At 44.2% G+C, this 12,232-nt stretch overlaps 1 long non-coding RNA gene across 1 annotated transcript in view; it reads right to left on the minus strand.

Moving 5' to 3' along the window:
* Positions 1–775: 775 nt before the first annotated feature.
* Positions 776–12,232, minus strand: part of LOC144507134 (uncharacterized) — a 37,321-nt gene continuing 25,864 nt past the window's right edge. Inside the window, exons 2-3 of the long non-coding RNA XR_013500036.1 lie at positions 11,977–12,028; positions 776–840 (exon numbers count right to left, since the gene is read on the minus strand). This is a non-coding gene — a long non-coding RNA (uncharacterized LOC144507134). The remainder of the gene's footprint in view (positions 841–11,976; positions 12,029–12,232) is intronic.

Consider the following 12,232-nt stretch of genomic DNA (forward strand, 5'->3'; position numbering starts at 1 on the left):
CCCCTGACACTAAGGGGCAATTTTAGCATGGCCAATCCACCTAACCCACACATTTTTCGAGTGTGGAAGGAAACCAGAGCACTCAGAGGAAACCCACGCACACATGGGAGAATGTGCAAACTCTGCACAGACAGTGACCAAAGCTGGGAATCGAACCCGGATCCCTGGTGCTGTGAGGCAGTAGTTCTAGCCACCGTGCCGCCCAATGGTTTTTGCTGACTGTAACAAAGGACCTACACTTGGTTTCACAAAATTTGACCTAATGTGCTTCAAAAAATGTGCAATGAGAAATCGAAATGTTAAGTTATTAAAGGGAATAAGGCAGCATGTTTAGAAATATGTCTGTCAGACAGGAAGCCTGTGCAAATAGTGTAAATGGATGATTTTGGATTTGTAGGATTTGGCTAGTGCTGTGCACCTGGGATTTATTCTAACACCTCTGTTCCTTCCCAGTTAAATGAATTATTTTGCCAGAAGAGCCAAAGGAACTGTATTAGAGCTTGTTATTATACCTAATGAAGGAACGTGGTGAACTGTGAGGAAGAATGTATCATAGAATCACAGAATCCCTACAGTGCAGAAAGAGGCCATTCTGCCCATCGAGTCTGCAATGTAGGTGGCTGCAGAAGGGCATGGACTGGTTAACAGCTTGGCAAAGAGATTCAGTTAGTGTGGAGAAATGTCAGATACATTGTGGGATATATAGATCTTCAAGGCTGTATGTGCAGCTGGGAAAGGCTATCAAAAAGGTAAGATAAGATTCTGTGTTTTACTATGTTGATGAATGTCTGTAGGACGTTGGTTAGGTCACAGTGGATGGCACCATTGGGCACTCCATCACTGCAAAGACACAGCAAAGATTCATTAGAATAAAAGGGTGAAATTATGAAGAAATTGTTTGTTACATTATTTGTTAAAAAAGGAATCAATTGTTATGAGAATGTATATCCCCATTTTACTGCTGCACTGCTGTCACGTGCCGGGTCAGTCCACCAGCCACATGCAAGGTTGCCAACTGTGATTAAATGTGTTCCTGGAGGTTTCATCACATAACTTGCCGCCAAGCTCCAGCCATCAGTCAGCCAACACATTCATCCTGGTGATGTATCACTGCCTTCCTACACCAATTTTTAAAATATTCATTCGTGGGATATGGGCATCGTTACCTGGCCAGCATTTATTGCTTGTCCCTAGTTGCTCTTGAACTGAGTGGCTTGCTAGGCCATTTCAGAGAGCATTTGAGAGTCAACCAACTGGAAAGCAATAAGACTCATTATCCAATTGGATGGTGTTGGACTGTCAGCCAAACTGCCGTTCCCCCCATTTTCAATAATTTTTAATTCTGGTAAGAAGAAATGTTCAAGGAAAAAAAGGGACAAAAAATATATTTTTAATGTAAGAATGATTTTTCTCCAGAGTTGCATAAAGTCCTGGAGATTGATCTTCAATTTCTGGAGACTCCAGGCCAATCCTGAAGAGTTAGCGACCCTAACTACCTACAGAGCTGTAAGAAATACACTTGATGAAGATCCAGCATTTTAAGTCTGAAGTGTGATCATTTCTAAATTATGGGAACAGGGAGACATAACAATGTTGAAAACAAGGACTTGACTTCAATGGAACAGAGAAAAGTGGCCCAGCAGAGGATTAAAAATGATGGAAGATGTTGCAAAATAGCGAAAGCTTGTTTCCATTGTTGGTCAAATCTGCAGCAAGCGAATAGTCACTGGATCATTAGAACAAGGGGCAAGTTAGAAAGACATGTTTTCATATGATTATTGAGGAACATGCGATGCCTTTTGGCAGTTGTAGTTTCAGCTGCCCCAGGGTACACAATCTGGAATTTCTTGCTTCAACAATTCCTTCCCCTTTATCCCTCTTAAAATTCACCTCTCTGAGAAAGCTTCTACTGTAGTCATTCCTGCAAATATAGCCTTTGGTTTGTTGTCTATTTGTTTCTGATTACACGCCTCAATGTCTGAAGCACTTTCCTATGTTCGAGGTGTGAGATAAATGCAAGTTGTTCAGTCGGATTAAGAGACAATGCAATAAATTTTGATTTTAGCTCAGTTCGAATGGAGGTGACAAACAGCAGATGCTTGTCTCTCGATGACTCCAGTTCATGATCAGCATTTCCTGATTAACATTGGTTAACACGATAATGTTCATGGTCTGTTGCCATCCTTTCATCATTAGAAATACAACAGAGCATTTCTCTAACTGTATTGACTCAATCCTTTTTGTCAAAGATTTAGCTAATTGTAGGGCTGCGTACAGTGCAAAGAAACTGCTGCAAAGGAAGTTGTTTAAAATTATATTTATTCCATCAGCAAAGGAGACTGCATGACTCATAACAAAGTCAAGTGGATTATTATACAGATGTCTTCATGAGTGGAACACCGTAATCAACAATTTCCTTTGCCATATTCTGTTTATATGATGCATATGTCCAGATTCATATTAACAATTTTTGAAAGGTTATGTTAGTGGTACAGGATTATTTCAGATCCTGCTTGCTGGTGCTGAAAGCTAGTGTACGAGTGTATTATTTTTCAATTTACCTGGCAGGATATTATTGCATATACACGGTATATTCCATGTTTCACACATACGAAATATCCATTGTTTATTGTATCTCCTTACATCTGCCATGATGTGGAGATGCTGGTGTTGCACTGAGGTGGGTACAGTAAGAAGTCTCACAACACCAGGTTAAAGTCCAACAGGTTTATTTGGTATCGCAAGCTTTCGGAGCACTGCTCCTTCATCAGGTGAGTGAGTAGCCAGTGAGACTTCTTATTATATCTGCCATGACTATGTGATTTGAATTCCATCTGTGTCCACTCCCATTTACATTTTGCTTGCTGCCCTGGACCTCAAGTCCTTTCTCTTTTTTTCTCTTGGCTGCTCTTGGACCCCCCCCATAACAGGCTATACTTTCCACTCACTACCTGACCTGTCTAAACTCCCACTGTAATGATCTGACCCTTCCACCAATAGTGCCTTTCCCATTATTCCTTTGGTACCTTCACCTCCTTCAAGAACTTTGGTTCACCTGTCTCATATCTCCTTTAAAATCCTCATTGTCACTGATTCACCCACCACGTCAATCCTAGAGTTTTCTATTGTCTTTCTTTCCTTTTCTCAACCTCTCTATCTCGGCTCCCCTTGTCCTTTCACATCTGAATTCATTGACCTCCCGCTCTTAGGGCGGCACGGTGGCACAGTGGTTAGCACTGCTGCTTCACAGCTCCAGGGACCTGGGTTCGATTCCCGGCTTGGGTCACTGTCTGTGTGGAGTTTGCACATTCTCCTCGTGTCTGCGTGGGTTTCCTCCGGGTGCTCCGGTTTCCTCCCACAGTCCAAAGATGTGCGGGTTAGGTTGATTGGCCATGCTAAAATTGCCCCTTAGTGTCCTGGGATGCGTAGGTTAGAGGGATTAGCAGGTAAATATGTAGGGATAAGGGGGTAGAGCCTGGGTGGGGTTGTGGTGGTGCAGACTCGATGGGCCAAATGGCCTCTTTCTGCACTGTAGGGTTTCTATGATTCTTGTTAAACTTTCCCCTCCCGTGTAATCTCTCCCTGACATTGCCACCTGCATTTTTTTTATCCAGGATTGTTAACACAGTAAAATGTCTTAAAACATTTCACAGAAGTATTCTCAAACAAAATTTGACATTGAGTCATGTAAAAAGATATTAGGACAGGTGACCAAAAGCTTTGTCAAAGAGATGGATTTTAAGAAGAATCTTAAAAGAGGAAAACAAGGTAGAGGCGGTAAGACATAGGGGAGGAAATTCCAAAGTGTAAGGTCTTTGCAGCTTCAATTGCAGAGCGATTAAAATGGAGGATGCACAACTGGGGCTGGAGCATAAATCTCAGAGGAGTTTGGGACTGGAGGATGTTACGGAAATAGAGATTGGTAATGCCAGGGAGGGATTTGAAAACAAGGCTGAGAGTTTTTAAGTTGAAGAGTTACTGGTCTGGGAACCAACTTAGGGTGTTGGGTGAATAGGACTTGGTGCAAGTTAGAATAAGGACAGCAGAGTTTTGAATGAGCTGAGGTTTATGGAGGGTGAGAGATGGGAGACTGGCCAGTAGAGTACTGGATTTATCAAGTACAGAGGGACCAAACACATGGAGGAGCTGAAGCAGGGGCAGAGTCAGGTCATGATATAAAGTTGGAAGCAGGCGATCTTGGTGTTGGAGCAGAGGTGTGGTTGGAAGTTCATTTCAGGGTCAAATAGGACATATATATTGTGAACTGTTTGGTTCAGCCACAGACAGTAGAAGAATGAAATCACTGGCTATGGAATGGAGTTTCTGATGATGGATTCAGTTCTAAATGTTTAGCTGGATGAAATTTCTAGAATTAGATGTCGGACAAGCAGCGTGAAAAGTCAGAGACAGAAGTGCTGGTGAGGTACAGCTTCTTATTAACAGTGTATATGTGGAGCTTGATTTTTTTTTTAGATTATGCCACCGAAGGGCATTATGCAGGTTAGAAATAGGAGGGGGTCAAGGCTAGATCCTTGGGGTGTGGGGGGGGGGGGGGGGGGGGGGGCAGGGGGGACTCCAGATGTAATGGTGTGGTGGTGGGAAGGAAAGCCATTGCAGGTCATTCTCTGGTTACAACTAGATGGATAAGAATGGACCCAGGCTAAGGCAGCCCATACAAGTGGCTGACAGAGAAGAGGTGCTGGAGGAGGATGGTGTGAGCAACTGTTGCAGACAGATGCAAAGGATGAGGAGGGATAGTTCACCAGAGTCACAATCATTAGTGACTTTGATAAGGGCAGATGCAGTGCTGTGGCAGAGTTGGAAACCTAATTAGAAGAATTTAAACATGGTCTATACAGGAAAGATGGGCTTTTGGGAGGCAACCAGCATGTTCAGGAAGGTTGAAGATGGGATGGTAATCTGTAAAATAGAGAGATTAAGGGTTTTTTTTAATGGATGGATGATGATGATTGGAAGGTGGGGGGAGGGGAGCGGGGTGTTCAGTCATAAACATTTCATGTGCAGGTAGATGTACGGCTGAGTGCGGATTCATTCCATAGAAATCTCGGACAGTTTTCACACTGGAAAGTGGATTTGTTTCATTCTTGTCAGCAGAGGGCAGTAATCAATGGAAGTAGGTCTGAATGGGTCACTAATAAACTCAGTAAGAAGTTTAACAACACCAGGTTAAAGTCCAACAGGTTTATTTGGTAGCAAAAGCCACACAAGCTTTCGAGGCTCTGAGCCCCTTCTTCAGGTGAGTGGGAATTCTGTTCACAAACAGAACTTATAAGACACAGACTCAATTTACATGAATAATGGTTGGAATGCGAATACTTACAACTAATCCAGTCTTTAAGAAACAAAACAATGGGAGTGGAGAGAGCATCAAGACAGGCTAAAAGATGTGTATTGTCTCCAAGATTTATGGAGATTTATGCTCCAGCCCCAGTTGTGCATCCTCCATTTTAATCGCTCTGCAATTGAAGCTGCAAAGACCTTACACTTTGGAATTTCCTCCCCTATGTCTTACCGCCTCTACCTTGTTTTCCTTGAATGAGCTGAGGTTTATGGAGGGTGAGAGATGGGAGACTGGCCAGTAGAGTACTGGATTTATTGGAGACAATACACATCTTTTAGCCTGTCTTGATGCTCTCTCCACTCCCATTGTTTTGTTTCTTAAAGACTGGATTAGTTGTAAGTATTCGCATTCCAACCATTATTCATGTAAATTGAGTCTGTGTCTTATAAGTTCTGTTTGTGAACAGAATTCCCACTCACCTGAAGAAGGGGCTCAGAGCCTCGAAAGCTTGTGTGGCTTTTGCTACCAAATAAACCTGTTGGACTTTAACCTGGTGTTGTTAAACTTCTTACTGTGTTTACCCCAGTCCAACGCCGGCATCTCCACATCATCACTAATAAACTCCCATGGGAATCTGTGTTGGGATGTTTACTCTTCATTTTCTTTATTAATGATACAAGTGAGGGCATTGAGTAAGTTTAGTTCTGACATGGGAGTTAGGAATGCAGACGAAATACGATAACTGGGACAGTTCAATATTGAACTAGATGTACAACGCTTACTTTATAAAAAACTTTGGTACATCCACATCGAGACCACTGGTTCCCAAGCTTTTATATGTTACCATACTATGCAAACATTTTGAGACACACCTCCTATTTTCTCTGAACTGCCCTCTAGCCATAGACTTTTTTGGGCCGATTTTCGGCCTGTGTTTGCTGTCAGAGGGAACAGCAGAAAATCGGGAGAGAATCGGGAAACATGGACTTCCATATTTTACTGTGCATGTGTGGATGCCACAAATCTGATTTCCACCATAATAATGCTGAGCACTGTTTGTTTCAGTTCTATTATAGAATCCCTACAGTGCAGAAGGAGGCCATTTGGCCCATCGAGCTTGCACTGACAACAATCCCACTCAGGCCCTATCCCCGTAACCCCACCTATTTACCCTGTTAATCCCCCTGACACTAAAGGGCAATTTATCATGGCCAATCAACCTGACCCGCACATCTTTGGGCTGTGGGAGGAAACAGGGGCACCCGGAGGAAACTCACACAGACACTGGGAGAATGTGCAGACTCCACACCGACAGTCACCCAAGGCCGGAATTGAACCCGGGTCCCTGGCGCTGTGAGGCAGCAGTGCTAACCACTGTGCCATCACGCCATCCTAGCTATCACAAAATCTGAGCCATTGACTTGGAAAATGTAAATACAATATCAATGTAAACTGTATAAAGGGAACCTTGATTTCTCTAAAAACCCTTCAGTGTCACAAATCGTTTATCCAGTTCGCGCAAGATTTAATATTTTCAAATGGCCATCAACATGAATGTTGACTGTTTCACTCCACAGATGCTGCCCAATTATCTGAGTTTATCGAGCCTTTTTTCTTCTTATGTCAGATCTCCAGTATCTGTAATATTTTGCTCTTAATATTTTGACTACTGTACCTCAGGTAGAAAACTGAAATATGAGATAAAAACGGCAACATCATTAAAAAAGGTAGAGAAAGCTGACATGTAGGACAGAAGTCTCAGCATAATGTTAATCTCATTGCTAGGCATTAGCTAAACATAATTGCAGATACAAGTTCTTGGCATGGTTTCAATATTGTGATTTTCAGAACAGCATTTTCTAACCTCTGTCTCTCACACTTCCTTGCACCCTTTTTGTGTGGGCGCATGGGGACTTTGTCTTCAGCTCCAAGTCCCACTGGTCACACACATGGGTCTGACCAACATAGAAATCTGAACCACGTATGTGTGGCTCTTCCCCAGCCAGCAAGTGTGCGGAAGGCCTGACATTTATCGGGTCTTGGAGATGCTGACCACCACTAAGTTTTAGTTTAATAACATTAATTTTTAGTCACTTTGAATCATTTTTTGCAGCACACTTGGCAGGGTGGGGGTGGGGTGGGATCGTCATGGCACACCAGTGTGCCGCCGCTGCCACCGATTGGGAGCACTGATCTAGAGTACTGTTTCAGATTTGGTCTTCTCACCTGCTGCAGCATAATGAGGTCACTGCAACAGGTCAGTAGGAGGATCACCAGAATAATACCTTGTCTTAAAGCTCTTAGCAACCAGGATGTGCTCAAGGCACTTATTCTTTTTCCATTGGAGAAGCATGGTCTTAAGAATGAAGCATTACAATGATGAACAACATAAGGAGGCAACCACAAATGCAGGAAGAAATTAAAAAGATCTTTTAATTTCAAAGTTAATTTCTGGTGAAGTTGTTATTGGGAAAATTGTGTGTGCGTTGTGAAATTAAACAATAAACGAAGGGTGGAGGTTCCTGGCTCTTCCCACCACCTCATGGCCCGGAAGAAGCCAATGGACCTTTGAACGGCTCATCATATTTTCCAGCCCTGCCCTCATTGTGACAGGACCGTAAACTTCTGCCCTAAGTAGTGAAAATACTACATTCCCAGTAACCTGTCACATATGCCCTCTTTCAGGGTGCCACTTTGTTACAACATCATGCTTCCTGGCTGGGTCACTGTCTGTGCAGAGTCTGCACGTTCTCCCCGTGTCTGCATGGGTTTTCCCTGGGTGCTCCGGTTTCCTCCCACAGTCCAAAAGATGTGCTGGTTAGGTGCATTGGCCATGCTAAATTCTCTCTCAGTGTACCCGAACAGGCACCAGAGTGTGGCGACTAGGGGATTTTCACAGTAACTTCTGTGCAATGTTAATCTAAGCCTACTTGTGACTAATAAAAAAACTTTAAGATTTTAATTTTCTTTTTCATTCGTTATTGTCACATGTTTTAGCATACAGTGAAAAGGATTGTTTCTTGCATGCTATACAAAGCATACCGTTCATAGAGAAGGAAAGGAGAGTGCAGAATGTCGTGTTACAGTCACAGCTAGGGTGTAGAGAATGATCAACTTAGTGCGAATTAGATCCATTCAAAAGTCTGATGGCAGCAGGGAAGAAGCTGTTCTTGAGTTGGTTGGTACATGACTCAGACTTTTTCCCAACGGAAGAAGGTGGAAGAGAGTATGTCTGGGGTGCACGGGGTCCCTAATTATGCTGGCTGGTTTTCCGAGGCAGCGGGAAGTGTAGACAGAGTCAATGGATGGGAGGATGGGAGTCTGGTTTGCGTGATGGACTGGGCTTCATTCACGATCCTTTGTAGTGTCTTATGGCCTTGGGCAGAACAGGAGCCATACCAAGCTGTGATACATCTGGAAAGGATGCTTTCAATGGTGCATGGGATTTGTCACTCATATCCCGGTGTTTACACCAAATCCTGTTTCTTTTCCCAACTTCCAAGTTTCGCGTACCTCAATGCTGTCAGCCACATGGCAGACAATGGAGTATAAATCAGGCAGTGTGAACAACAGACATCCAACCTGAACCCACTCCAATTCCACCAGCTGGGCGAGGTTAAAATCAGCATTTAATTGTGTGCACAGATACTGCTGTTGAGTTAACCAGAAAAAATCAGACACCCTATTAGCGTGGTGGATATCACATCGTTTGTGCGGCTAAGACTGGTCATCACTTTGACTGCTTGTAGGGTTATCTGGAGCTGAATGGACTCTTTGCCCCCAGTGACAGGCCTATTCTCTTAAGAGTTGCACTGGTGAGTTGGACGAGTTGGTCAGTCAACAAGGACGGAATACAATGGGCCATAATTACTAGTGGATTGAATCAATTCTGAACTCCTATGTGATGTGTCTGAATGGGGAGAAGGCTTCCACTTTGTATCCAGAAAATAGTGCTTCAAAATGCACCTATTTCTCAGTACTCCAACTTAGTTTGGAGTTTTAAAAAAATGCTTACTGTGCATGCAAGGTGCCCAATTTATCAAAAATTTAATTCTCTTTGAAACATTTTAAGATTCATTTTATATCCTAAAATCTTGAAAACCTTTTTGCCAGTCTTTGATGATGCAGCTAAAGGAATAAAGAGGCAACCACAGACTGCTGATTTGTCAAAGCCTTTCTCCGAGTTTTCTCAGTCTGTCGTGCCATAAATTGTGTGAATTTAAAAACTCAGTAACTTAGGGGTAATATTTTATGTCTGCTAGGCGCATGCCCGATCCTGAAGCACATTAAACAGCGCGTGATGGTGTTCGGCACATATCCCGATATCATCGAGTACTCGCACGATATTTCAGTCGGCAGACAGAGGCACGGATCAGCAGTGCGCCAACCAACAATTATGATGCTAGTTGATGACCATAGAACCATAGAGTGACCATAGAATCCCTCGCCCTTCTAGATCCCCTGACACTGAGGGACGATTTAGCATGGTCAATCCACTTAACCTGCACATCTTTGGACTATGGGAGGAAACGAGAGGACCTGGAGGAAACCCACGCAGACACGGGGAGAACGTGCAAACTCCACACAGACAGGGACCTGAGGCTGGAATTGAACCCGGGTCCCTGGCGCTGTGAGGCAGCAGTGCTAACCACTGTGCCACCATGTCGATACGATTAAATCCCCAATTGACCAATTTATGTGCCCCTTGCAATTCGGCACACGGGAAACACGGCAGGTGGACCAACCTTTTTCTTTGCTTTTTAAAATTGAGGGCAGGGTGAAAGGGGAATAGAGCGAATCTGCATGAGGAGTTGGGAGTTTCAGGGAGTGAGCTGAGTTGGTGTTTTGGGGTTTTGAGGGAGTGCTTTCTGTGTTGGGCTCAGCACAGTGTGGAGCCCTCAGCACATTGCTGTCCTCTTGCTGGCTGCTGTGTCTACCAGAGCTGGCCATTCATACGCAGGGGTGCCTCCGCATGCCGCCTTTAAAGTCCATGGCAGGCCACCATTGGACATGGAATCTGCCGTACACCTATCCCCACTGGCACAATGTGGCCACAGTTTACACTGGCTGGCACTTAGGTGGCCATGATGTGGAGATGCCGGCGTTGGACTGGGGTAAACACAGTAAGAAGTCTAACAACTCCAGGTTAAAGTCCAACAGGTTTATTTGGTAGCAAAAGAGACCCAGGTCACGGAGTTTGGAGATGAGTTTCTGTGTCATCATTGTTTGAGATCCGACCCATTACGATGGTGTCGTCAGCAAACTTGAAAATTGAATTGGAGGGGAATTTGGCCACGCAGTCATAGGTGTATAAGGAATATAGTAGGGGGCTGAGAACACAGCCTCTCATTACTGATTGTGGTCTGTGAGTTAGGAAGTTCAGGATCCAGTCGCAGAGGGGGGTGCCGAGACCCAGGCCACGGAGTTTGGAGATGAGTTTCGTGGGAATAATAGTGTTGAAGGCTGAGCTTTAGTCAATAAATAGGAGTCTGACATAGGTGTCCTTGTTATCTAGGTGTTTCAGGGTTGAGTGCAGGGTCAGGGAGATGGTGTCTGCTGTGGACCTGTTGCGGTGGTAGGCAAACTGTAGTGGATCCAGGTAGTCAGGGAGGTGAGTGATAAAGACGAGTGTGTCATATGCCTTTTTTACCACCCAATTAACCTGCCTTTCTGCCTTCAGAGATCTATGGACAAACATTTCCGAGTGTCAGACCTTTCATAGTATACTTCCTTGTCAAATTACTCCTTCCAAAGTGTATCACCTCACATTTTTCAGGGTTAAATTCCATCTGCCACGTATCCGTCCATTTGATCATCTCGTCTATATCTTCCTATAACCCAAGACATTTAACCTCACTGTTAACTACCCAGCCAATCTTTGTATCATCGACAAAATTACTGATCCTACCTCCCCACGTAGTCATCTATGTCATTTATATGAATGATGAACAATAGGGTGCCCAGCACGGATCTCTGTGGTACGCCACTGGTCGCTGGCCTCCAGTCACTAAAGCAGCCGTCTGTCATCACTCTCAGTCTCCTACCGCTAGGCCAATTATGAATCCACTTTATCAGATCACCCTGTATCCCATGGGCATTTGCCTTCTTGATAAGTCTCCCATGTGGGACTTTGTCAAAAGCTTTGCTGAAATCCATGTAAACTACATCAACCACATTACCCTCATCCACACACTTGGTTACATGCTTAAAAAATTCAATCAAATTTGTTAGGCATGACCTCCCTCTGACAAAATCGTGCTGACTATCCCTGATCAAACCTTGCCTCTCCAAATGGAGATAGATTCTCTCCTTCAGAATCTTCTCTAGTAGTTTCCCAACCACAGACGTGAGACTCACTGGTCTGTAGTTCCCTGGCTTTTCTCTACAACCTTTATGAAATCGTAGGACCATATTAGCTGTTCTCCAGTCCTCCAGTCCGGTGACCAGGGAGGAATTAAAAATTTGGGTCAGAGCCCCTGCAATTTCCTCCCTTGCCTCCCACAACAGCCTGGGACACAATTCATCTGGACCTAGATATTGTCCGCTTTTAAGTGAACCTGAAGCTGCTCTGAAGCTAGGTCCCACTGACCTGTGTGTATCCGTACTGGTGGCGGGTGTGGGTGAGCACTGTGATGGATATCCCACTCAGAGTACAGAAAAATCAATGCTCTGACCTGGTGTTCATGACTTGGCTGGTGGACTCTTGAGGCTGCTTCCCAGATGTGCCTGCAAAAGAAAATAGAGGTCATCAGTGCATGGCAGTATCCTGAGAAACACTCACAGCATGCTTGTCCGATGCAGTGCTGGATCCTCAATTGGTCTATTGCTGCTGCATTCAGCATGAGCACAGGTTTGGTCTCTGTCCTTAATGGCTGGCTGAAGTCCTCGCTCTTCGGAGTCTGTGAGGATCTTCAGTTTGGGCATCCCACT

This window comes from Mustelus asterias, chromosome 18, assembly GCF_964213995.1.
Source record: "Mustelus asterias chromosome 18, sMusAst1.hap1.1, whole genome shotgun sequence".
Classification (NCBI taxonomy): Eukaryota; Metazoa; Chordata; class Chondrichthyes; order Carcharhiniformes; family Triakidae; genus Mustelus; species Mustelus asterias.